This window comes from Ranitomeya imitator, chromosome 1 (assembly GCF_032444005.1).
Source record: "Ranitomeya imitator isolate aRanImi1 chromosome 1, aRanImi1.pri, whole genome shotgun sequence".
In the NCBI taxonomy this organism is placed as follows: Eukaryota; Metazoa; Chordata; class Amphibia; order Anura; family Dendrobatidae; genus Ranitomeya; species Ranitomeya imitator.
Window position 1 is genome coordinate 36839001 of NC_091282.1, and position 22838 is coordinate 36861838.

The 22838-nt window shown below is 41.7% G+C and overlaps 1 protein-coding gene and 1 long non-coding RNA gene across 2 annotated transcripts in view; one reads left to right on the top strand and one right to left on the bottom strand.

Moving 5' to 3' along the window:
• ADAMTS12 (ADAM metallopeptidase with thrombospondin type 1 motif 12) overlaps positions 1 to 22838 on the top strand; it is a 601127-nt gene that overhangs the window by 388622 nt on the left and 189667 nt on the right. The window lies entirely within an intron of this gene.
• Positions 16336 to 17499, bottom strand: LOC138657591 (uncharacterized). Its single transcript, XR_011317079.1, has 3 exons — positions 17328 to 17499; positions 17067 to 17250; positions 16336 to 16756 (listed from the first exon to the last, which is right to left on the bottom strand). It is a non-coding gene; the product is annotated as an uncharacterized lncRNA (long non-coding RNA).

Below are 22838 nucleotides of genomic sequence, written 5' to 3' on the forward strand. Positions count from 1 at the left end.
CTGCTCCATCCCCAAGGCCTGGTCCCAGGGCTCAAGGTGTTGGAGCCGGCTGGACCCGCAGGGAGGTGGCACGGCTATGGGGCCTACCAACAGTTCCTCGGTCACTGGGGCAGGGTTGACATCCTTTCCTGCCGCAGTGGTGTCTCCAATGCCAGTCAGGCCTGTCAGTGGTGGAGTCTGGAGCGGTGCTGGGTAACGGTGCTGGAAGCGGTGCTGATGGGTCTTCCGCGGGCGCCGCCCGACACGTGGCCTTGGCGCCCAGTTGCATCCACAGGAGCTGGTCTATGAGCTCCTCCACTCCAGCCTGCAGGAAGTCAGGGCCAACGGGTGATTCCTGGCCGCGGTGTCTTTCCAGGTGGCTGGGGGAGTCCTCCGCTTCCACCCCACGTTCTTGTTCCGGGCGACAGGCCATGGTGTCCTCCTCATGGTTTGCTCCTCCCTGGTCTCTTTCCCACGCTCTCCTCCGGGTGCGGTTTCTTTTTCTTTGTCTCCTCCCGCCATTTAGGATCAGGAGGCGGATCTCGGGTGCTGACGGACACGTCCTCAAGGTACAGAAGTATTTGGACTGGGCGGCCATTATCTTTCACGCTCTCAATTAGTTCACACCAACGATGGCACGCCCTTCTTCTTCTCCGGCACCCCTCGTGGCTCTGTAATGGCGGCGGTTTTGGCGGGAATTTTTGGCGGCAAATCACAGTTCATTAATCAGACAGTCTTTTAACACAAATTACGGTTAGGAACAGTTCTGGCACAGTCTCTAGGCGCACATGACCCAATTTTTCAGGCTTTAGTAGATCCTATTCGTGATGCCAAAGATGGATCGCCCCGTCAGAGAAGCGGGGTACTCGGTACCAGGTCCTTCGGTTCACAGGGGGCTGACCGGTCTGTGGCCCTGGGATGTCCGTAATAAAGGGGAAAGGTCTTTAAAGGGATAGAGTTTATTTTCGTGACGCCACCTGTGGTTTTCGGTCAAGGTGACCGACGCTGCTTTAAGGGGTCCGCTGGGGTGATGTTATGGCAGCTAGATGGTATACCTTCCCACAGGTGAAGTATATCCCCAGGGCTTCCCAGTGTGTAGATGGTGGATGGTGAGAGGCGCAGTGAAGAACGAGGACACAAGGTTGCAGTCTCTTTACCTTTACTGAAGACTTCAGCATCCACAGTCCAGGGCATCAGATCACAGGGCAGGCAGAGTCCGGCCGGTTTGGAGGCAAGTCCAGAGTCCCCTTGTCCAGGTGGAAATCAGTAGCCTTCCTTTGCGCTGTAGTGTTGTAGTCCCTTACTGCTAAGCTTCTCATAAGGTCCTCACAACTGTTGTAGATATTATGTCTCTCTCTCTGGTGGCTTGAGGCGCTTTGTAGGGACTCTATCATGCCCCAGCCTTTAAGGGGTGCCACCGTGCCTCCTGGGTGTAGGGCGGACAGGTAACGTGAAATTAGCTATCCTGCCGGTCTCTGGAGCAAGGCATAAAGGATGTTACTCCCTCGGTGTTCCGGCTACCGGGCTTCTGCGCCTCAGAAGGAGGCAGCCTGTGTAGGGCTGGTCCCCTTCTGATAGCCACTCCTTTGCTATGACTTCTTTTGCACGCTCGCTGCAATACAGTTCTGCCTTCGATGTCTCTTTCTAGGAGCTGCAGCTCTGAGGGCATGCACAGCTCTGTGTCCTTCTCCTTTGTTCTCTGACAGGATCCCACCCCTGCCAGGGACCAACTACCTGAGTGAAGCTCAGCCAGCAACTGACCAACTTTCCCTACAGGCTACCAGTTTTACTAATGTGGGGAGTGACCTAATAAATAGGAGCAAGAGCTCCCCCTTGTGGCCTGGAATATGAAATGTGTTGCATGTTTGTGATACCTGGATGCAGTTATCCTTCTTTGCCTCCAAACGTAACACCACCCCCCCTAGAGGAGAATGATATTACTGCAACGACCAGGACCCTGGGGCGCTGCAGTTATATCCTGATTTGCCCTGCTGCGATCCTTGACTGTTCCCATGTCTGTTTATTCCCCTCTCCGACTCAGTGTTTTCCCTTTGTGTTTGAACTCCCTGGTACTTGACTCAGCTTTGTCTCAGACCTGTCTCTGTCTTTTGCTCCTGATACTTCTGCTTCCATCTGGTATTGACCCTATGGCGCGCCTCTGACTCTGAGTTGATTTTCCCCTTTGTACTACTTTACTCTCCTGGTTTTTGGCGCCGTTTGTTTTACTACCCTGTTGCCACCTCATGGTGGCCTCGCTGTAGCTCTGCAGGTCTGCTCTGGCAAGTGTTGCAGTCTTCCCTCCACTCTGCTGCCATCTAGTGGAGTGTGCATCTACCTGCATAGCTGCGGCGCGACATTATAACTGACCACTGACAGTTTTCTTTTCTTTGCTCTGCTCCTTATGGATCCGCTCACGACTTTTGCGAGTCAGATAGTAAATCTGACCCAAATGATGCAGGATTTGTCAGTGGAACATAGGGCTTTTGCTTCCTCTCACAACCAACTCCAGTGGGAGCTTACTGAAACTGTAAAATCTTTTCAGGGTTCCATGACAAAATTAGCGGTTAAGTAATCTAACCCTATTGATACTTCCTTATACTCTCCTGAACCTACGGTCAGGCTCCCTGATACTTTCTCCGGAGAGAAGGAAAGGTTTCTTAAATTCAGAGAGGGTTGTAAGCTATTTTTTCCCTTAGACCCAGATCCTCAGGAGATGAGAGTCAACGACTGGGAATAATTTTTTTGTTGCTCCGGGAGGGTCCTTCTAACCTGGGATGACTCTGCTTTGAGATGCCAGTTCAGGAGAGGACTACGGATCATCTCAAGGATGCTCTGGCCCTCCATCCATCACCCAGTTCCCTGGAGGAGGCCATGACCCAGGCCATTCGCATGGACCGGAGATTACGGGAAAGAGGAATTATCCAGTGAGAGATTCCTGTATTGCCTGCTAAGTCTGAGGTGATAACATTTACAGAGACCATGGAGGTTGGTGTCACCAACTTCAAGGAGAAAGAGAAGAAACAACGACGTGATGGGAAATTATGTTTTTATTGTGGAGGTCCGGAACATTGCAAGAAGGACTGCCCCTCTTGTCCATCGATTAACAAGCTTCTGAGTCTGGGTGATTGTTGAGGAGGTCACCCAGACTCTCGGGTACCATTTTCATAATTTCAAAAAGTTTTGTTAGATGTGGAATTGTGTTATGGAGGTACAGTACAGACCAAAAGTTTGGACACACCTTCTCATTTAAAGATTTTTCTGTATTTTCATGACTATGAAAATTGTAAATTCACACTGAAGGCATCAAAACTAAGAATTAACACATGTGGAATTATATACTTAACAAAAAAGTTCTTCAAAGTAGCCACCTTTTGCTTTGATGACTGCTTTGCACACTCTTGGCATGCTCTTGATGAGCTTCAAGAGGTCGTCACTGGAAATGGTCTTCCAACAATCTTGAAGGAGTTCCCAGAGATGCTTAGCACTTGTTGGCCCTTTTGCCTTCACTCTGAGGTCCAGATCACCCCAAACTATCTCGATTGGCATCAGGTCTGGTGACTGTGTAGGCCAGGTCATCTGGCATAGCACCCCATCACTCTCCTTCTTGGTTAAATAGCCCTTACACAGCCTGGAGGTGTGTTTGGGGTCATTGTCCTGTTGAAAAATAAATGATGGTCCAACTAAACGCAAACCTGATGGAATAGCATGCCGCTGCAAGATGCTGTGGTAGCCATGAAGGTTCAGTATGCCTTCAATTTTGCATAAATCCCCAACAGTGTCACCAGCAAAGCACCCCCACACCATCACACCTCCTCCTCCATGCTTCACAGTAGGAACCAGTGTTAAATATGCTTATTTTGCACATTTATTTAATCAGGACTTTACCAGGTGCGTTACTCTTAAACAAAAATGTCATGATATTCTCATAAAAAAGGTAGTGGTTTATTGAATTGTCCACAGAAAAACCACATTGCAGCAAAACATAAAATAGATGAAATAGTTACGAACAGATTGTCCATGTGTAGATATCAGCGTTTGTTAAGGTACCGTCACACTAAACGATATCGCTAGCGATCCGTGACGTTGCAGCGTCCTGGCTAGCGATATGGTTCAGTTTGACACACAGCAGCGATCAGAATCCTGCTGTGATGTCGTTGGTCGCTGCAGAAAGTCCAGCACTTTATTTCGTCGCTGGACTTCCTGCTGACATCGCTGAATCGGCGTGTGTGACGCCGATTCAGCGATGTCTTCGCTGGTAACCAGGGTAAACATCGGGTTACTAAGCGCAGGGCCACGCTTAGTAACCCGATGTTTACCCTGGTTACCAGCGTAAAAGTAAAAAAAAAAAAAACACTACATACTTACCTTCCGCTGTCTGTCCCTCGGCGCTCTGCTTCTCTGCCCTGTGTAAGCACAGCGGCCGGAAAGCAGAGCGGTGACGTCACCGCTGTGCTTTCCGGCCGCTGTGCTTACACAGGGCAGAGAAGCAGAGCGCCGAGGGACAGACAGCGGAAGGTAAGTATGTAGTGTTTGTTTTTTTTTTACTTTTACGCTGGTAACCAGGGTAAACATCGGGTTACTAAGCGCGGCCCTGCGCTTAGTAACCCGATGTTTACCCTGGTTACCGGCATAGTTGGTCGCTGGAGAGCTGTCTGTGTGACAGCTCTCCAGCGACCAAACAGCGACGCTGCAGCGATCCGGATCATTGTCAGTATCGCTGCAGCGTCGCTTAGTGTGACGGTACCCTTACTCATCTTTCCCAAAGTTCTGAATGGTAAAAGCCATCTGTCTGTGTGAAATCTGAAGATCATCATGGCTACCAGCTGTTCCTTCTTTGTCGGACGTCCATGGAGAATGATGGTGAAGACAGGAGGTGACAACCCCCACGTGACAAAGGCCCCCACCCTCCTAAGAGACGTTATTTATATGTCTCACAGATCACGTGTTCTCTGTATATGGTGTTAACCTATACATACACAGAACTAGCTTTTTGTAATGTCAGCAAGAAGCAATGTGCTCAGTACAGGATTGAATAAGAATAATTAAATTAATATTTAACAATTCCCCCTTTTGAGGGTGACAGACATTGATTGGAACCCTCAAATTAAACATATTAGATTTTCTTTCTTCTTTTCTTCTTCTTTGGCAAAATAATTTAGTGTTCATAATAATAATATTGTTATACGTACTCAATAATATAATGATATGTAAATTCATGTTATGGTAAGCCGTGACTAATATTCATATAAAATATATAATTATACTTCCCTACATCTACTTGAAGCATCTCAGGTCTGATCATCATCTGATGTCATCTGGTTTTCATCTTGATGTCTTCTTCTTGGTTCTTTTAAAACAATCTTTATTATAATTCTTTTGAAATAGATGATAGCATGTAGATATTGTAGAGACTGTGTGTCATGTGTCAAAATCCATAAATTCAAATGTTGATAAGAAAACAAAGTTCATAGATGAAATGTAGCTTTAATATCTGTGCAGTGTCACCTTTAGAGACCTGGACTTACATTGGCTCGCCTTGGATATCATCTGGAATCCTCCATGTCATCCGCACTGGTCTTGGAACAAGTGAGACGTCTTTGGTCAGCACAGCAAGGGTTAAATTGACTATTCATTGCTAAACATAGCACCATAACCAGTCTTTAGTGCACAGGACACATGTCAGGGTTGTAGCGTCCTGACAATTATCTGATTGTTCACCAGCTTTCATGGAAGTCTTTTGGGTGATAGGAAACCACTGGGACATGATAAAACATAATAACACAGTTCATCTTAGCATCATAGGATCATCGTCCTCTTTGTGATTGTCAGTTTAGATACTGTTCTCATACTTGTCAGTGATGGATGCTGTAGTTGTGAGTGGTGACATGAATTGTATTTGACACAGTCTATTATTATTCAGAAATCATGGCATTGTTACCTTGTGGAACTTTTGGATAACAGATTTTTCTTCTTGCAACTTTTAAGAATGAATTGAATTTTATTAACGTAACTTCAGTATCTTGATTGAAGTCTTCATTCCCTATTCTATACCAAATCTGGTAATTTTCCTAACCTATAATATCATAGCTTACCATAGCAATCAATAATATCCATATAATTATTATCAAAATATTAATATGGAATTTATATTTGGAAAAATAAAATAATAATAATAATAATAATAATAATAATAATAAAAGATAATACATTATTAACCATATTCTTCAAGTGATAGGACATTTTTATGTCATAGGTGTAGTTTCTTTTTTAACCCATAGATGTCAGTGTGTCTTTTTATGTAACAAATATTTCCATCTTTATTATTAGACCAATAATATGTAAGAATGTGTAGCCATGAACCAAAATAAGAATATATATAAATATATGAATAAATCAATGAATGAGTGAAAGAATTGTATTTAACTCAGAATTGAAACACTTCTTATATAATGAAACCATATGATCATATTTGATAAAGCAATATTCTTGTATTAGACATTACTTTATTAAATATTAATTTTTTCTTCTTGAGATAAAAAATAAAAATTGAGAATAAAAATAAAATAAGAAAAAATTAAAAATAAAAATGAGAAAAATAAAAATAAGAATAAAAATAAGGCCTTATATGTTGTTGATAAATGCATAGGTTATATCTCAATAACACATTCCCTTTAATATTTCCATTATCTAGATGTTGTCATAACCTTGGATTACCAAAATATTGAAATTATGCAACTTTGCATATAATATCCTTCATTAGAGAAAAAATGACTTTTTATAATACTTAATGTTATTATACCCAATAGTACCTTATTAATATTTCTTCTTTATTAAAATGTGTGAAGAAGAGGTATTGATGAAATGTGATGATATAATCTGGATCAAAAACACATTTCCCCCTTGTTACCAAAAATTATTATTTTATGAAAAAATTAATTTGTAAAAACCAAAATTAAAAATAATCATTTTTATAACTGTCATATCAGCTTGTGCCATATATTTGTTTGCAGATGTGTACCCATCTATGTAATCATTAAAAAAACACTGTATATCATGAAATTATAATTTGGAAAAATTATTCTATATGTAGATTTTCTTGATAAACCATATTGATGTGTGACTGCACTTATTCACTATTAACTAAATCAATAAATAATAATTACTAAAGAAATATAGAACTATATGTTGAATAAATAATATTTAAATATTTCTTAATATTCTAATAATTTAGCTGAATCTTATTATTTCATAAACACAAGTTTTTTTTCTTTTTTTCAACATACCATAAGTCATGAGGCCTCTTTCATACTGTACATTCCATGCTATAGTCACTCTTACATTAACTTCACTCTTGGCAGCTGCTCATACGCTCATCTGTAGTGTTGAGCGATACCGTCCGATATTTGAAAGTATCGGTATCGGATGGTATCGGCCGATATCCGAAAAATATCGGATATCGCCGATACCGATATCCAATACCAATACAAGTCAATGGGACACAAATATCGGAAGGTATCCTGTAATGGATCCCAGGGTCTGAAGGAGAGGAAACTCTCCTTCAGGCCCTGGGATCCATATTCATGTGTAAAATAAAGAATAAAAATAAAAAATATTGATATACTTACCCTCTGACGCGCCCTGGTCGTCACCGCTGCAACCGCCTTGCTTTCGTTCCGAAGAATGAGCGCGTTAAGGGCCTTCGATGACGTCGCGGCATGTAATTGGTCGCTGAGCGGTCATGTGACCGCTCACGCGACCAATCACAAGCCGCGACGTCATCGAAGGTCCTTAACGCGCTCATTCTTAGGAATGAGCACGTTAATGACATTCGATGACGTCGCGGCTTGTGATTGGTCGCGTGAGCGGTCACATGACCGCTCAGCGACCAATCACAAGCCGCGACATCATCGAAGGCCCTTTACCCGCTCATTCTTCGGAACGAAAGCAAGGCGGTTGCAGCGGTGACGACCAGGGCGCGTCAGAGGGTAAGTATATCAATATTTTTTATTTTTATTCTTTATTTTACACATTAATCTTAAGCCCGATACCGATTCCCGATATCACAAAAATATCGGAACTCGGTATCGGAATTCCGATACCGCAAATATCGGCCGATACCCGATACTTGCGGTATCGGAATGCTCAACACTACTCATCTGTCATCTGTCACTCAGACTGTGACACACATAGAAGTTCACAATACATATTTCACATACAAAGAATAAGAATACATGTATATTAACCCAAAATATTGTATCCTAATTATCAATGCGCATTGTAAACTATTAAATTTAATATTTCATTGCATATTCTCCAAATACTAACACTATCTAACTTAACACTATGTTCTAACCTATAGATAGAACTCATCCATAAGAAATTTAAGCATTTGTTGTACAGCTATATCTGGTACAAGGCCTGCAACTGAATCCATTCTAAAGCTTCTTCTTACAGCTCTAAATTAAAACAGGGGTGTGACATGCCATGCAGTAAAGAAAAACAAGTTTTAGATTGTTACAGAACAAAAATTACAGTACACAAATTTTAGATTATTAGTTATATATTATTTTTTCTTAAGTGTTAAATATATAAAATCATGCAGTTATTATAACTTCCTGTGTAAATAAAACATAAATTCATGAAAGAAGTTTTTTTTGTTGTTGTTCAATTCCTGCTTTGAAATGAAAGCTCTAAGGAAAAATGAAAGATAAAGGTTAATTTCATATTTATTTAAAAACAAAATAATTTAAATATCTTATACATATGTATATATTTAATATATGTATTTACTGTAATTCTAAATATTATTACTGGATTAAATTCTAATTATTTCACTATACATATAAAAATACAGTTAATATAATCTCTACTTATACAAATATGCTACAGTATTTACTGTATACTATATTAATATATATATCTATATATATATATATAAAATTATATTACAGTATATAAAATAATTACATATTAATAAATAATGCATTGTATAACTCATTTACACATCATATAATATAATTACATTTTTAGCCAATTCCTAAACCAAATCTCAACTCCCTGTCAATAATTTGTTGAAAAGCGCTATTTAATAAGGTCATTTTTATGGATTCTTTGAAGAGCTGTGATAATGGAGTATTCAGTCCCTCCCCTGGGATACTCACCTGTTTCCGTCTGTCAATTTCCGCCATCTTTACAGAGAGATCTGAACCTTCAGCTTTTAACCCATTCAGAGCAACTTCTCTAATGGACTCATAGGGTTTGTAGCAAATATGTAATTTTCTTCGTACTTCATAGATTTGATTTTGGGTCAATTTTGAAGATTTTGATTTTGACTTCTGATGAGATATAATTCTGCCCGTTTTAAAAAAACTTAGTATGATTTGTTTTCCTTTCAAGATTCTCATGTTTTCTAGAAAAATCAAGGGATTTCGCACATTCAAATAAAGAATCTTTTTGTGATGCAATAACACGAGATGCAGGATTTAGGAATCTAAATTTGTTTACAAAAGAATTTATCATTGATTGTTTATTCAAATTCGTACTGACCATTTTGTACAACCTTTCAAATATGGACATGAATGTAAAAGTACATTCTTTCTGGCCAATCCTCAATTTTAGAAGAATATCAAGATCTGGATAATTTTCTTTTAATCCACAGAATATCAAAATTTTTAATCTTTCTGTATCAGTCATTTCATCATGGAACTCATCATTCTGCATTTTTAATGAGAACCTTCTGGAAAAAGTTACCGGAAGCCACATTTTAAACAATTGATTTTTCTCCTCTTTAGTCAAATCAAACTTATCAGCAAAACTCTCAAATATCTCTGAATTTCTGCACACATGGATTTTGTCATCATATGCAGAAATTATTTTGCATAATTTTAACAAGGTTTTCCTAGATTTAGTTTGTAGTTGGGCTTCTGAGTCGTCTTCTATTTTTAGTGGCAATGGTACATCATCTTTGTCAGTTGTCATGTCTCCTACGTTTCCTCCATCTTGTTTTTCATCATGAGGGACAAGGTCACCTTGAGTGGTTACTACAGACACGTGTGTCACATTTTCCTCACTCTCCACATTACAGTCAATCTTGTGGACATCATTAGTTTCCTTAGAAATTCTTTCTACACAGTATTTTTTGGACTTCTCTGTAACAAACTTGTTAAATACATAAACCATATGTAATATATTTTTCAGTTGCTCTTTTTCTTTTTTCCTAGATACTAGCTTAGAATCTAACTTTAGATTTGCTATCTTGCATTCTGCAAATAAGCTAAGCCAGAAAATTTCTACACTAGATTTGTACAAACTTACAAATTCTATCTGACTTGATTTAGCATATGAATTAATTAAATCCATTTTTCTTACCTTGAATATCTCAGCTTGTAACGCTGGGCTCTGGACTTCAGCACGTCTATTTTCAGCACTTCCAATGCTATTGCTTGTCAATCCGTCTGACACCTGTTACGTCTCCTTACTCATAGGTTCTTTAAAATCTTTGTCACTTGAAGTTTTGAAGTGGAATTCCTGAAAACTTGCACAACATCTAGCAAAGCTCTTCTCTCTTCCCCAATGTGCAAGATGAAGGAAATTCATGCAAAAATAGTACAAAAAATCAAAACTGGCTGGCTTGGCCAATGTTAAATATGCTTATTTTGTACATTTATTTAATCAGAACTTTACCAGGTGCGTTACTCTTAAAGAAGCACAGATTTCCACTGGTCTAATGTCTATTCCTTGTGTTCTTTAGCCCAAGCAAGTCTCTTCTGCTTGTTGCCTTTCCTTAGCAGTGGTTTCCTAGCAGCTGTCCATGAAGGTCTGCTGCACAAAGTCTCCTCTTAAAGGGACACTGTCACCTGAATTTGGAGGGAACAATCTTTACCCATAGGGGCGGGGTTTTCGGGTGTTTGATTCACCCTTTCCTTACCCGCTGTCTGCATGCTGGCTGCAATATGGGATTGAAGTTCATTCTCTGTCCTCCATAGTACACGCCTGCGCAAGGCAAGAATCCCACATTGGCCATTTACATACGGTTCTTCATAGGTTACGGGGAAATTCTATAATCGCTAAACCTGAGAAATGTTCGTTTGGTGCCAGGAGATTTCATTTCTGGGGTTCAGCCTTTCCGCCAATGGGTTTCGGATGGATCCCAGAAAGGTACAGGCCAATGTTGATTGGGTGCAACCCAGAGTCTTCAAGGGTCTGCAGCGTTTTCTGGGTTTAACCAATTATTATTGAAAATTCATCAAGGGATTTTCTCAGGTTGTCAAGCCACTCACGGATCTCGCTCGCAAGGGGCTGATCTCAAGGTCTGATCACCCCTGGTGGTTGAAACATTTTCTACATTAAATAAGTGTTTTATGTCTGCTCCTGTATTGGTTCAGCCCGATCCGTCAGAACCATTCATTGTAGAGGTGGACACATCGGGAGTGGGACTGGGGGCGGTGTTGTCTCAGGGACCCTCTACTTTTACCAATTTAGGACCATGTGCCTTTTTCTCCAGGAAGTTTTCTTCTGTGGAGAGGAATTATGATGTTGGCAACTGGGAGTTATTGGCCATAAAATTGGCTTTTGAAGAATGGAGGGACTTTTTGGAGGGGGCGCTTCATCGGAGCACGGTGATTATGGACCACAAGAACCTGTCCTACATTGCGTCTGCCAAGCGGTTACTTCCTAGACAGGCGAGGTGGTTGCATTTTTTTCTCACTTTCATTTTTCTATCACCTTTCGGCCTGGTTCCAAGAATGTCAAGGCAGATGCCTTATTATGCAGTTTTCATCCGATATCAACCCTCCCCCGAACCTTCTTCCTCCATTCTTCAGCACAGGGTGGTTGTTGCTGGGGTATCCTCTGAATTGGAGCTTGAAATTTAGAAGGCTCAGTCTCTTGCTCCTCTGTCTTTACCTGACAATAAGCTTTTTGTCCCGATTTAGTACCAGTTGAGGGTCCTCCGGGAGATCCACGATTCTGTTCTCAGTGGACACCCAGGGATCTTGGCCACCCGGAAAGCCATTGCTAGGCTGTTTTGGTGGTCCTCCATGGCCTCTGATGTCACTGTGTTTGTGTTTGCTTGTGATACCTGTGCCCATGCTAAGAGCTCCCATAACCAGCCAGCCGGAGAATTGGTGCCATTGCCAATTCAGGATAGACCTTGGACTCATTTGTCCATGGATCTTATACCTGATCTCCCTCCTTCTAATGGCAAAACTGTGATCTTGGTAGTGGCTGTCAAATTCAGTAAACAGGTGCATTTTGTACCTTTGGCAGGATTTCAATGCAGAAACACTATCTAAGTTATTTGTTGAGCACACTGTGTGGTTGCATGGCGTTCCTTTGAGTGTGGTTTCTGATAGAGGGGTACAATTTGTGTCCAAATTTTGGAAGGCATTTTGTAAAACATTGGGTATTTGTTTGACCTTCTCCTTTGCCTACCATCCGAGACCAACGGTCAGACGGAGAAGACCAATCAGTCACGTGAACAGATTTTGCGGTGTCTTGCTACGTCTCAGCAGGATGATTAGTGTTCTTCGTTGCCCGTGGCTGAGTTTGCTTTTAATAATCGGATTAATCAGTGCACTGGCACCTCTCCGTTCTTCTGTAACTACGGTTTTCACCCCCATTTTGGTGAATTTTCCAGGCTGGATTCGCGGTGTGCAGGTCCTGACTCAGCGGTTCACCTGCTGGAAGAGGTGTGGAGGGAGGTTCAGAAGAACATTCGGGTGGCTCAGGGCAAACAAAAACATTTTGCTGATAAGCAACTGTCTGTGGGACCTAAGTTGCTGATGGGAGAAAAGGTGTGGTTATCTACCAAGAACATACATCTGAAAGTTCCTTCCATAAAGTTGGGTCCAAAGTTTATTGGTCCTTACGAGGTCATTGAGGTTGTCAACCCAGTTGCCTTCCGTTTACGCTTACCTCCGTCACTTCGGATCCCCAATGTATTCCATATTCTTAAGCCATGTGTACCTTCCTCTGCTATGTCACCATCCCCTCTGCCTCCTGTCTTGGTGGATGGTCAGACTGAGTACGAAGTTGATTCTCGGAGGGTTCGCAATTCGCTTCAGTACTTGGTCCATTGGAGGGGTTACGGTCCTGAGGAGCGATCTTGGGTTCCGGCACCTTCCGACCATGCTGATCGTCTAGTTTTGGCGTTTCATGAATGTTACCCTGGTAAACCTGGTGGTCCGGTGCTTTCCCCCCCCCTTGAGAGGAGGGTATTGTCACGATCTGGTCCGGGTTTTAGTCCTGTTTGCCCTTTTTCCAGGCTGATCATGTCAATAGTTAACTTTGCTCTGCCTCATTCTGGGTTCAGGTTTGCTACTTAGCTCCATTGCATCCTGCAGGCGGCGTCAGTTATAGCTTCTGCCTACTTCATGAGTAGCTGACTCTGGTTATATCCTAATTTGTCCTGCTGCGATCCCTGACTGTTCCCGTGTCTGTTTATTCCCCTTCCCCCATTCCGACTCAGTGTTTTCCCTTTGTGTTTGGACTTTCTGGTACTTGGCTAGGCTTTGTCTCAGACCTGTCTCTGTCTTTTGCTCCTGATACTTTTGCTTCTGTATTGTATTGACCCTCTGGCGTGTCTCAGACTCTGAGTTGATTTTCCCCTTTGTACTACGTTACTCTCTTGGTTTTTGTATAAACAAGAAAATGGAGGGCACCATCCAACCTAATATCGGAGGAAAGAGGTTCAACCCAAAGCATGACCTGTAGTACACATTACAAAGGCCGAGAAAAAGATGTCATGCTATACATAAAGGGGAACCATCAAACAATAATAAAGATATATAAAAATAAACTTGAATATTTTATTGTATCGACCAACACACAAAACAAACCACTACAATTAAAAACATTTAAAACAGAGAATAGGTCATCAAGGATTCCTATAAGGAACCCCCCCCTGGACATGTATAACAATATGCACTTACAGATGACAAGGTCAGTGGCAGACACAGCTGCTCTACATGCACATATATACAGATGGTAACATAATTCAAAGCGTATGCATGAAAAATGGGAATAATGGCAGGAATTATATATATATTTACTCCTGGTCCAGCTCGCAACACACAATAGTAGGTATAAGTCAAACAGTGTCAGGTATTATGATATACATAAATATTCAATATGGAAATAGATGTAATATATGAACCAAATGTTCTGTTCTAAACAGGTACATATTCGGGTACAAATTCAAGACTAGCCAGTATGAAATGGCCTGACAATAAGTTACCAATATATAGATGTAAGAGTATACCAATAATAATGATGATAACACATGTATCCCTTGCGAGCGGATAAGAACAGATTAGGCAAAAGTAAAGAGCAAGTGCACAGTGTCTATAGTGGGAGGAACATTATGCATACACATACCCCCACATGTAAATCTAGAGGTCAGAGCTTATCTGGACCTCCTGAGGTGTGCATAACCCCAACAAGCACAGACACACACTGCCAAAACTGTCCCAAAACCTAATAGGACCGGAACTACCTGTATAGAGCCCACAAAAAGGGGGGCGCTATACTACCATCCCAGTGCAGAGAATGCCGGTAGAGCATGACCAGATACCAAATGAAAACAGAGGTCCAGGGGGCTGAAGCCCCACGCGTATCGCCACTAGGAGTGGCTTCGTCAGGAGCAGGTGTGATGTGTGCGGCCGGCAGCTCCATATATATACACACACTTACCCTAATGAAACTATCCCTATCAGCTGCGGGGCAACGGCATGGTGCTTGGCGTGGAAACATAATGTTCGCAGCACCGGAAGCGGTGCCGCATATCGATATTTCCGGGAGTATAAAGATGGCCGCCAGCGCACAAATGCGCATGTCAGGAGTGCAAAGATGGCCGCTAGCGCGCAAATGCGCATGCCCGGACCTGTAGCGTCCCAATGCTTCGGGGAGTATAGAGATAGCCACTAATGCGCGAATGCGCATGTCCGGACAAATAATATAGACACTGGGAGATGTAGTGGTCCTGAAAGGACCACAAAAACGCGCTAATGCGTACATGCCCATAAGAAGCTCAAGGAGCATCAGAATGGCCATGAACGCACAAGATGCGCATGCCCAGGCACCACATAGCAAACCAATTGGTGCAAAGCATGAAAGAGGCACCACAGCAGCCACCAGAGGTGGAGAAAGGCACACGAATACGTGGGAGGTATCTCCCCAAACAGAGTATATATTTACCACCAATCGTTTTGGAAAAGTAATAAATATAAAAATAGAAATAACAATAACATAAACAAGAGTATGGAGATCACCCCATGGAGTAGTTTTGGCCACCTAACGCACAGGCACCAAAATGTCACAGTACTTTACTAATAACTATAACCAATAATGCATTTAAGTCCCCATTGTAATATGAAACTATCACGAAACTTGTAACCAAAGTTGTTATTATGGATGGCAGGAGGCGCTGGAGACACATACCCAAGTGGTGGATAAAAGATCTAAATACCAGCATACTAGCATGGAGATGAAACACCTTATAGATTATTCATAGTTCTTATATATGATATATGGTTGCACCTACATCCATCGTGTATACCAGAGTTATATCAAAATACTGTTGAGTAAAATAATAAACAAAAAAGATGATAAGCATATATATATATATAAATGGTTGATGGACATTATAAGTACCATAGTGACTCTCTTGGGTGCACATATCAGGAATTCGCCTGTTCACTCCCCCTCCTCTTCCCACTCCATAATACAAAAATAGGTGGGGTTAAAGACGAGGGTTAAAAATATGTAATGAGATGATGATCCAACAATTGGAGCCCAAAACGAGTCCAAAACCTAATATACAGAAAATTATCCTGACCCCACATATTTTTGAACCTAAGTTCTTGAATACAGAAATATGATTACACCCCTATAATATATTAAACATAGGAAGAGGCCATGCAGTCGGACAGTATAGTCCAAAGTTGGAACCTTTATTGAATGAAAAGTCAGACAAAACAAGAGTATGTCCCACGTGTTACCATACAGTCCCTGTTGGATGGAGGGAGAGCAACCCTTTCAACCGAAGTGGATAAATCCCCTGTTGGATATGTCCAAACAAGATCAAAGCCTTTCGGCAAAATACCCTAAAAACCATATGAACAAAAACAAAAACAAAAATATATACGTTGACACCATCCCAGAGCCTACTACTCAAGAATAGAGTAAATACACAATATATCAAAGAAGGCATGCGAGCTGGAACCAGATCATGTTGAAAAAGGGAGCTATAGATGCCCTAGACCTCACAAGTAACAGATATAGGAAGATACCATATTAGCTCCGGGAGCAGAAGGCTAGGGGCCAAAAAAAACAAGAGACAGGGATTCATGCAGATGGCATACTCAGATATATATACTCTAAAGTTGTTTATAGAAACCAGTGAAGAGAAACTCTTCATTGAGTCCCCTTGGTGTCATGCTCTGTAGATTATAAATCCATTTCGTTTCGCAGCAAAGAAGCCGCTTGGCAATGTCCCCACCCCTTGTATTTTGGTGCACTCCTTCCAGTCCCATAACTTTGAAATTAGACGTTTTGCATTGGTGATAGTCAAGGAAATGCGCCGCCACTGAAGAGAGAGTCTTATTTTTTGCACGGTCTCTTGCTGCTGTAGAAATGCTTGAAAGGTGCTGTTGCATTCTCCTCCTAAGCTCCTGTGTGGTCTGTCCCACATACACCTTTGGACAATCACAGAAGATAGCATATACCACATTCCTGGATTTGCAATTGAAAAATTCTCTCGGCTGTATCCGGAAGGGGACTGTAGGGATAGAAAAACCATCTTGTGAGATCATAAATTGACAAATGTTACATCCCCCGCAGGGGTAGGAGCCAAAGGTTCTGGTTCCTCGGTTAAGTCTCACACATGGGCGCTGGTAATGACTGTGACAAAGGTCATCCCTGAGATTTTTAGCCCTTCTTGCCACCATACAGGGAGAGTTGGAAACTACTGATGGAATTCGTTTGTCAGTCATCAAAATGTCCCAATTACGGTTCAAAAGACTCCGTATATCTGCCCACTGATTGTTAAACGTGGTGATGACAGCTAGGGGTCGTGTAGACTCACGTACCTTTTTCTCAAAAAGACTTTTTCGATCTTGTTGGCAGGCATGTTGGAAAGCCCCAGATATGAGTCTCTGTGGATATCCTCTTTTTTTGAAACGAGTTGACAAATCCCTTGCTTGATGTCTAAATTCTTGGTCCGTACTGCAATTTCTTCTCACACGGAGGAATTGACCCTTCGGGATGCCTTTCCTGAGGTGAAACGGATGAAAACTGGTAAAATGGAGGAGGCTGTTAGTGGCTGTAGTCTTACGATATAGTCCACTTACTATTCGGGAGTCCATAATCGACAATCTCAAATCCAGAAAATCTATGCTGGTTGCTGAAATCACAGATGTAAGTTTGATGTTCAAATCATTCACATTGAGATCCCCAATGAATTGATTGCAGTCTTCAACAGACCCCGTCCATATCAGCAGAATATCATCGATATACCTTTGCCAGGTGTGTACCTTGGAATTAAACAAATGATGTTGGTAAACCACTAACTCCTCCCACCAACCTAAAAATAGGTTGGCGTAGGCGGGGGCACACCTAGCCCCCATGGCTGTGCCTGACAGCTGTCTAAAATATTTTCTATCAAAAACAAAGTAATTCTTGTCTAAGATGAAGTGCAACAGCCTTAGAATAAGCCTATTATGTTCCATGGTTCCCAGTGTAGACTTTTCCAAGAAATAGGAAACCGCCTGCATACCTGAATGATGTGCGATACTGGTGTACAGGGATTCCACATCCATACTAATTAGCAAGGTATTCTCGGGGATTATATCCTCTTCCAAAAGTTGCAGCAGGTGGGTGGAGTCTCTGGTAAACGATTTCAGAGATGTCACAAGTGGCTGTAAGAAATGGTCTACATAAATGCATGGACGTTCGAAAATGCTCCCTATCCCCGAGACTATGGGCCTACCTGGAGGTTCTATGAGGGACTTGTGGATTTTTGGCAGGGCATAGAAGGTGGGAATAGTTGGAACCGGTGTGCGAAGAAAATCTGCCTCTTTTTTGGTCACTATATGATCTCTAAAGGCCCCATTAATGATACCGTCCAGCTGGCTCTTAAAAAAGTCAGTCGGATCTGAGGGCAGAATGGTATAACAATCAGCGTTACCAAGTTGTCTGTTGATCTCTTTAAGGTACTGATCATGTGGCCACAAAACAACGTTTCCCCCTTTGTCTGCTTCACGTACCACAAATTCCTTGTTTTTCTTTAAGTCCTGTAGGGCCTTGAGTTCCTCCCTACTGAGGTTGTTAGCTCTATGGGGATCCAGTCGTAGATTCTCAATGTCCTGACACATCCTGTCAAAAAATATCTGGACTGCCGGGAACAGGGCGAGGGATGGAGTCGCCTGCGATGGAAGACGTCTAGTGAATCTGCCCCTAGGGTGCGGGTTCTCATTCTCTTGTAGTAATTCCAGAAGGTCTTGGAAGACCTGTCTCTCATTGTCAGGGACAGTATCCAATAGTGAAGGCTGATGGTAAAGAAGCCTAAAAGTAAGTTGGCGACAAAAGAGGTAAAGGTCTTTCACCAAGACAAATTTATTTAAAGTGTTCATAGGTGAAAAGGAAAGTCCTCTGGAGAGGACCCTGGTTTCAGGTATCGACAGTGTGTAAGATGATAGATTAACAATCTGCAGGTTACCTGTCTGAGACATATCCGAAGTATCACTGGTTATCTCCTCCTGTTGAGCCTCGTCTCCCTCCTGTACGTTGGCGACCAATTTCTGTATCCTCTGCCCTTTCTTTTGTTCGAACCTTGTTTTTCTATGACCCCTCCGACTGCGCCTTCTCCGTCGCTGGGGTCTGAAGATAAAAAATCACTAGAGGACATTTCTGGACCCACTTGACTCTCAGGCATCTTGTTGGATTCATCTAGGAAGGATCTTTTATTCCCCCGATGGGTCCACCTATAGGCTCTCCCATTATTGAAGTCCGATCTATCCCTATGGAATTTATTCCTCTTACGGGATATGATTTCCTTTTCAAAGGTATCGATGAGATTTTTCAATTTCAATTGGAAAGGTTTAACCAGGGTATCCTTATCAAAATCGTTAAGTCTGTTTTCACAGATTTTAATTTCACTCTTGATATTGTTGAGCAAAGTTTGGTCATGTTCTATCAGCATATCTATCAAGATGGTGGAACATTTGGCAAGGCCAGTTTCCCAAGTGCTACGAAAATCCGGGGCAGCTTCCCAAGCCGGGAAGATCTGTACCCGTAATCCCCGGGGTATTAGGTTGGCTCTCTTATATTCCTCAAGGCTTCTAATGTTCCACCATGTTTTAGTCAAAGATTTATGTAAACCCAAAATTTTAGAAGACAAATTATGAAAATCCGTATCTTTCCCAGCATCTCCAACTATGACATTAGAATCCGTATCAAACAAGCCCAACGCCTTATTACTCCACGCCGTCTCCCTGCTAGAAAGGTCCATAACGGGCAAGCAAAGTAATAATAAATAACAAAATAGAAAATAAAGGCCAAAAAATGGCTTAATATGATGTGCCTCTACTCCAGAAAAAAGGGGGAACTCTTGGTTTTTGACACGTTTTGTTTGACTACCATGTTGCAACCTGGTGGTGGCCTCTTTGCAGAGCTGCAGGTCTGCTCTGCCAAGTGTTCACTTCACTCTACTGCTATCTAGTGGAGCATGCATTTACCTGCTTAGCTGCGATGTGACAGCAGCACTAAAAAAGGGAGACATTCATAGGAAACTAATGCACTGTACTGATTGAGAAAGAAGAGGAGCTGCTGTATTAATATGTGGGAAACGGCATAATAATGGATGCTTATAAGAGTTTCACTGTCACGGGTGTGCCAGATGCGACAGACAGTCATTTTGGATATAGCTGTAGAAGGTTTTTGCGCTATCCTTCTCCCTTTAGAACCTAGCAGCGACCTCCACCTTCTGCTACTTATTGACACACCCTTGCTGGATGTTTAAATACCCCGAGTCCCTTCGCAAGGTGCTGGTGTTAGCTCTATTTACCTCTGTCTGTTGAAAGTGCTAGAAGTAAACTAGTTTCTTCCTCTAATTGGCTAATTAGTATTTATCTAACAAATACTAATTAGCCAAGAAAAAAGCCTCAAGCTTCCAAACTGGGAGGAACCCCAAGTCCCAAGAGTAAAACCCGGGCTACCGCGTTCTTGTGCCGCCAGCCAGCTGAAATGGACACGCAGAGAGTATGAGAGGATGTCACAATGGTAAGTTTTCCATATTCATGACCCAGATGAATCAATGTGAAAATTCGTGCAGGGTGACCCGCTTCATGTCATCTATATTCCTTGCTATTTGCACTCACCGATCCAGAACTGTCCGTAATTAATCACGCCATAAACCTGTATGGACAGTATGGAGGAGAATATTGACCGACAGGCTGAGGTAATTAGGGGAATTGGACTTCTAAGCTTTTACAATACTTTTCCATTTGCTGAATCAGTAAGTTCTGCTTCCAGTGATTCATCCAATACATTTATGACGTAGAACTGTCCCAGAATGGCCTGGAAGTAATTACGGGAAATCTTTTTTGAACATTTTTCTTTCATTGGTTATAAACATAATATATAATTCTGCTTACCACTTTCTATATTTCACACTGAGCGGTGTGTGGACTCGTGCTGTATTGTGGACATCACTTTTCAGTTTGTAGACAAGCGATTTTCCATTTTAGGACATTTGTTTTTTCCTCCCCTTCTTTTGAGAGCCATGACTTTTTATTTCATCCGTCTATGAGTTGTAGTTTTAATGACGCCGTTCACTTTACCATTCTCTGTATCGGAAATAAAGTTCAAGTATGATGAAATTGGAAAAACAAAAACGCAATTCTGCAATAGTTCTTTGGTTTTTTTCTTCTACGCCATTCATTATTCTGTGAAAGTATCCTGTTATTATATTTCTCCAGGTCTGCACTACTACCGCAATGCTAAACTTGTGGCAACATTATTATTATTTTTTTTTTTTTGCCTTTCTTTCCAGAGACTCGTAATATTTCAATTTTTACATCAGTGGAGCTGTGTGACGGTTTGCCTTTCGGTATGGCGAGCTGACATTTTTGCTGATACCATTTTGTGCTACATACAACACTTTTGTTGCATTTTTTGATGGATATTTAGCCCCAAAAAACCTTAAATTCTGCCATTTTTATTTTTCTTTTCTCATGGCAGCATTTACCGATTGGGTTACTTAATAACATTATTACTTAATTTTATATTTTAATAGATCAAAAAAATTTGAGTGCAGCAATATGAAATATGTTTTTAGTTTTTATTTATTTTTTATTTGGGATATTTTTAATTTTTATTTATTTATTTTCTCTTTTTTTTACTTTTTTTTTTTAGTCCCCTTAGGGGACTCATTTCATTGCTTAGGCTAGTTTCACATTTGCATTAAAAAAACGCAGCTTTTTAAATGCAAATGCAAGTGGTGCAAAAACACATGTAAACGCGTGCAAGCGCCAGGCGCGACCAATCAGCGAAGCGTAGTTGAAATCCCGCCCCAATTTGCAGCTGGACTACTTTTCGCTGATTGGTCACGGATGGCCGGGCACGACTAATCACCTAAGTGGTCTTTAAATCCCGCAGCAATATCGCTGATTGGTCGCGGCCGGCCATGTAGTATATAGCAGCCACGTAGTATATAGCAGCCACGTAGTATATAGCACAGCCACGTAGTGTATAACACAGCCCACGCAGTAGATAGCACAGCCACGTAGTATATAGCACAGACACGTAGTATATAGCACAGCGATGTAGTATATAACACCCCCCCCCCGCAGTATATAGCACAGCCACATAGTATATTGCACAGCCACGTAGTATATATCACAGGCACGTAGTATATAACACAGACAAACACGTAGTATATAGCACAGCCACGAAGTATATAGCAGTCACGTAGTATATAGCAACCACATAATATATAGCAGCCACGTAGTATATAGCACAGCCACGTAGTATATATAGTATATAGCAGCCATGTAGTATATAACACAGCCCACGTAGTATATAACACAGCCCACGGAGAATATAACACAGGCCACGTAGTATATAGCACAGCCACGTAGTATATAGCACAGCCACGTAGTATATAGCAGCCACATAGTATATAACACAGTCCACGTAGTATATAGCACAGCCCATGTAGTATATAGCAGTCACGTAGTATATAACACAGACAGCCACGTAGTATATAGCAGTCATGTAGTATATAGCAGCCACGTAATATATAGCAGCCACATAGTATATAACAGCCGCGTAGTATATAACACAGACCACGTAGTATATAACACAGCCCACGTAGTATATAGCAGTGTGGGCACCATATCCCTGTGAAAAAAAGAATTAAAATAAAAAATAGTTATATACTCACCTTTCGTCGTCCACCGAAGCTGTCCTGCCCCTCGCGATGCGGCCGGCAGCTTCCGTTCTCAGAGATGCATTGCAAAATTACCCAGATGACGTAGCAGTCTCTTATTTTTTTAATTATTTTTAACATTAGAGATTTTTACTATTGCTGCTGCGTAGCCAGCATCAATAGTAAAAAGTTGGTGTGGGATGAGGCGACAAACTGGCGTTGACTGGAGAGGAGTAGGAAGGGGCCAATTCGCGGACGGACTAAGCCGTTACAGACAGAAAGACAGACAGACAGATGGAAGTACCCCTTAGACGATTATATAGATAGATTGATACCACAGTAGCACAGTATTGCTGTATCTGAGGAAACTGCAGTTCCCTGTGGCTGAGTACCAAAATGGCAGTGATTGGTCTTTCTGCAGACCCACAGCTTG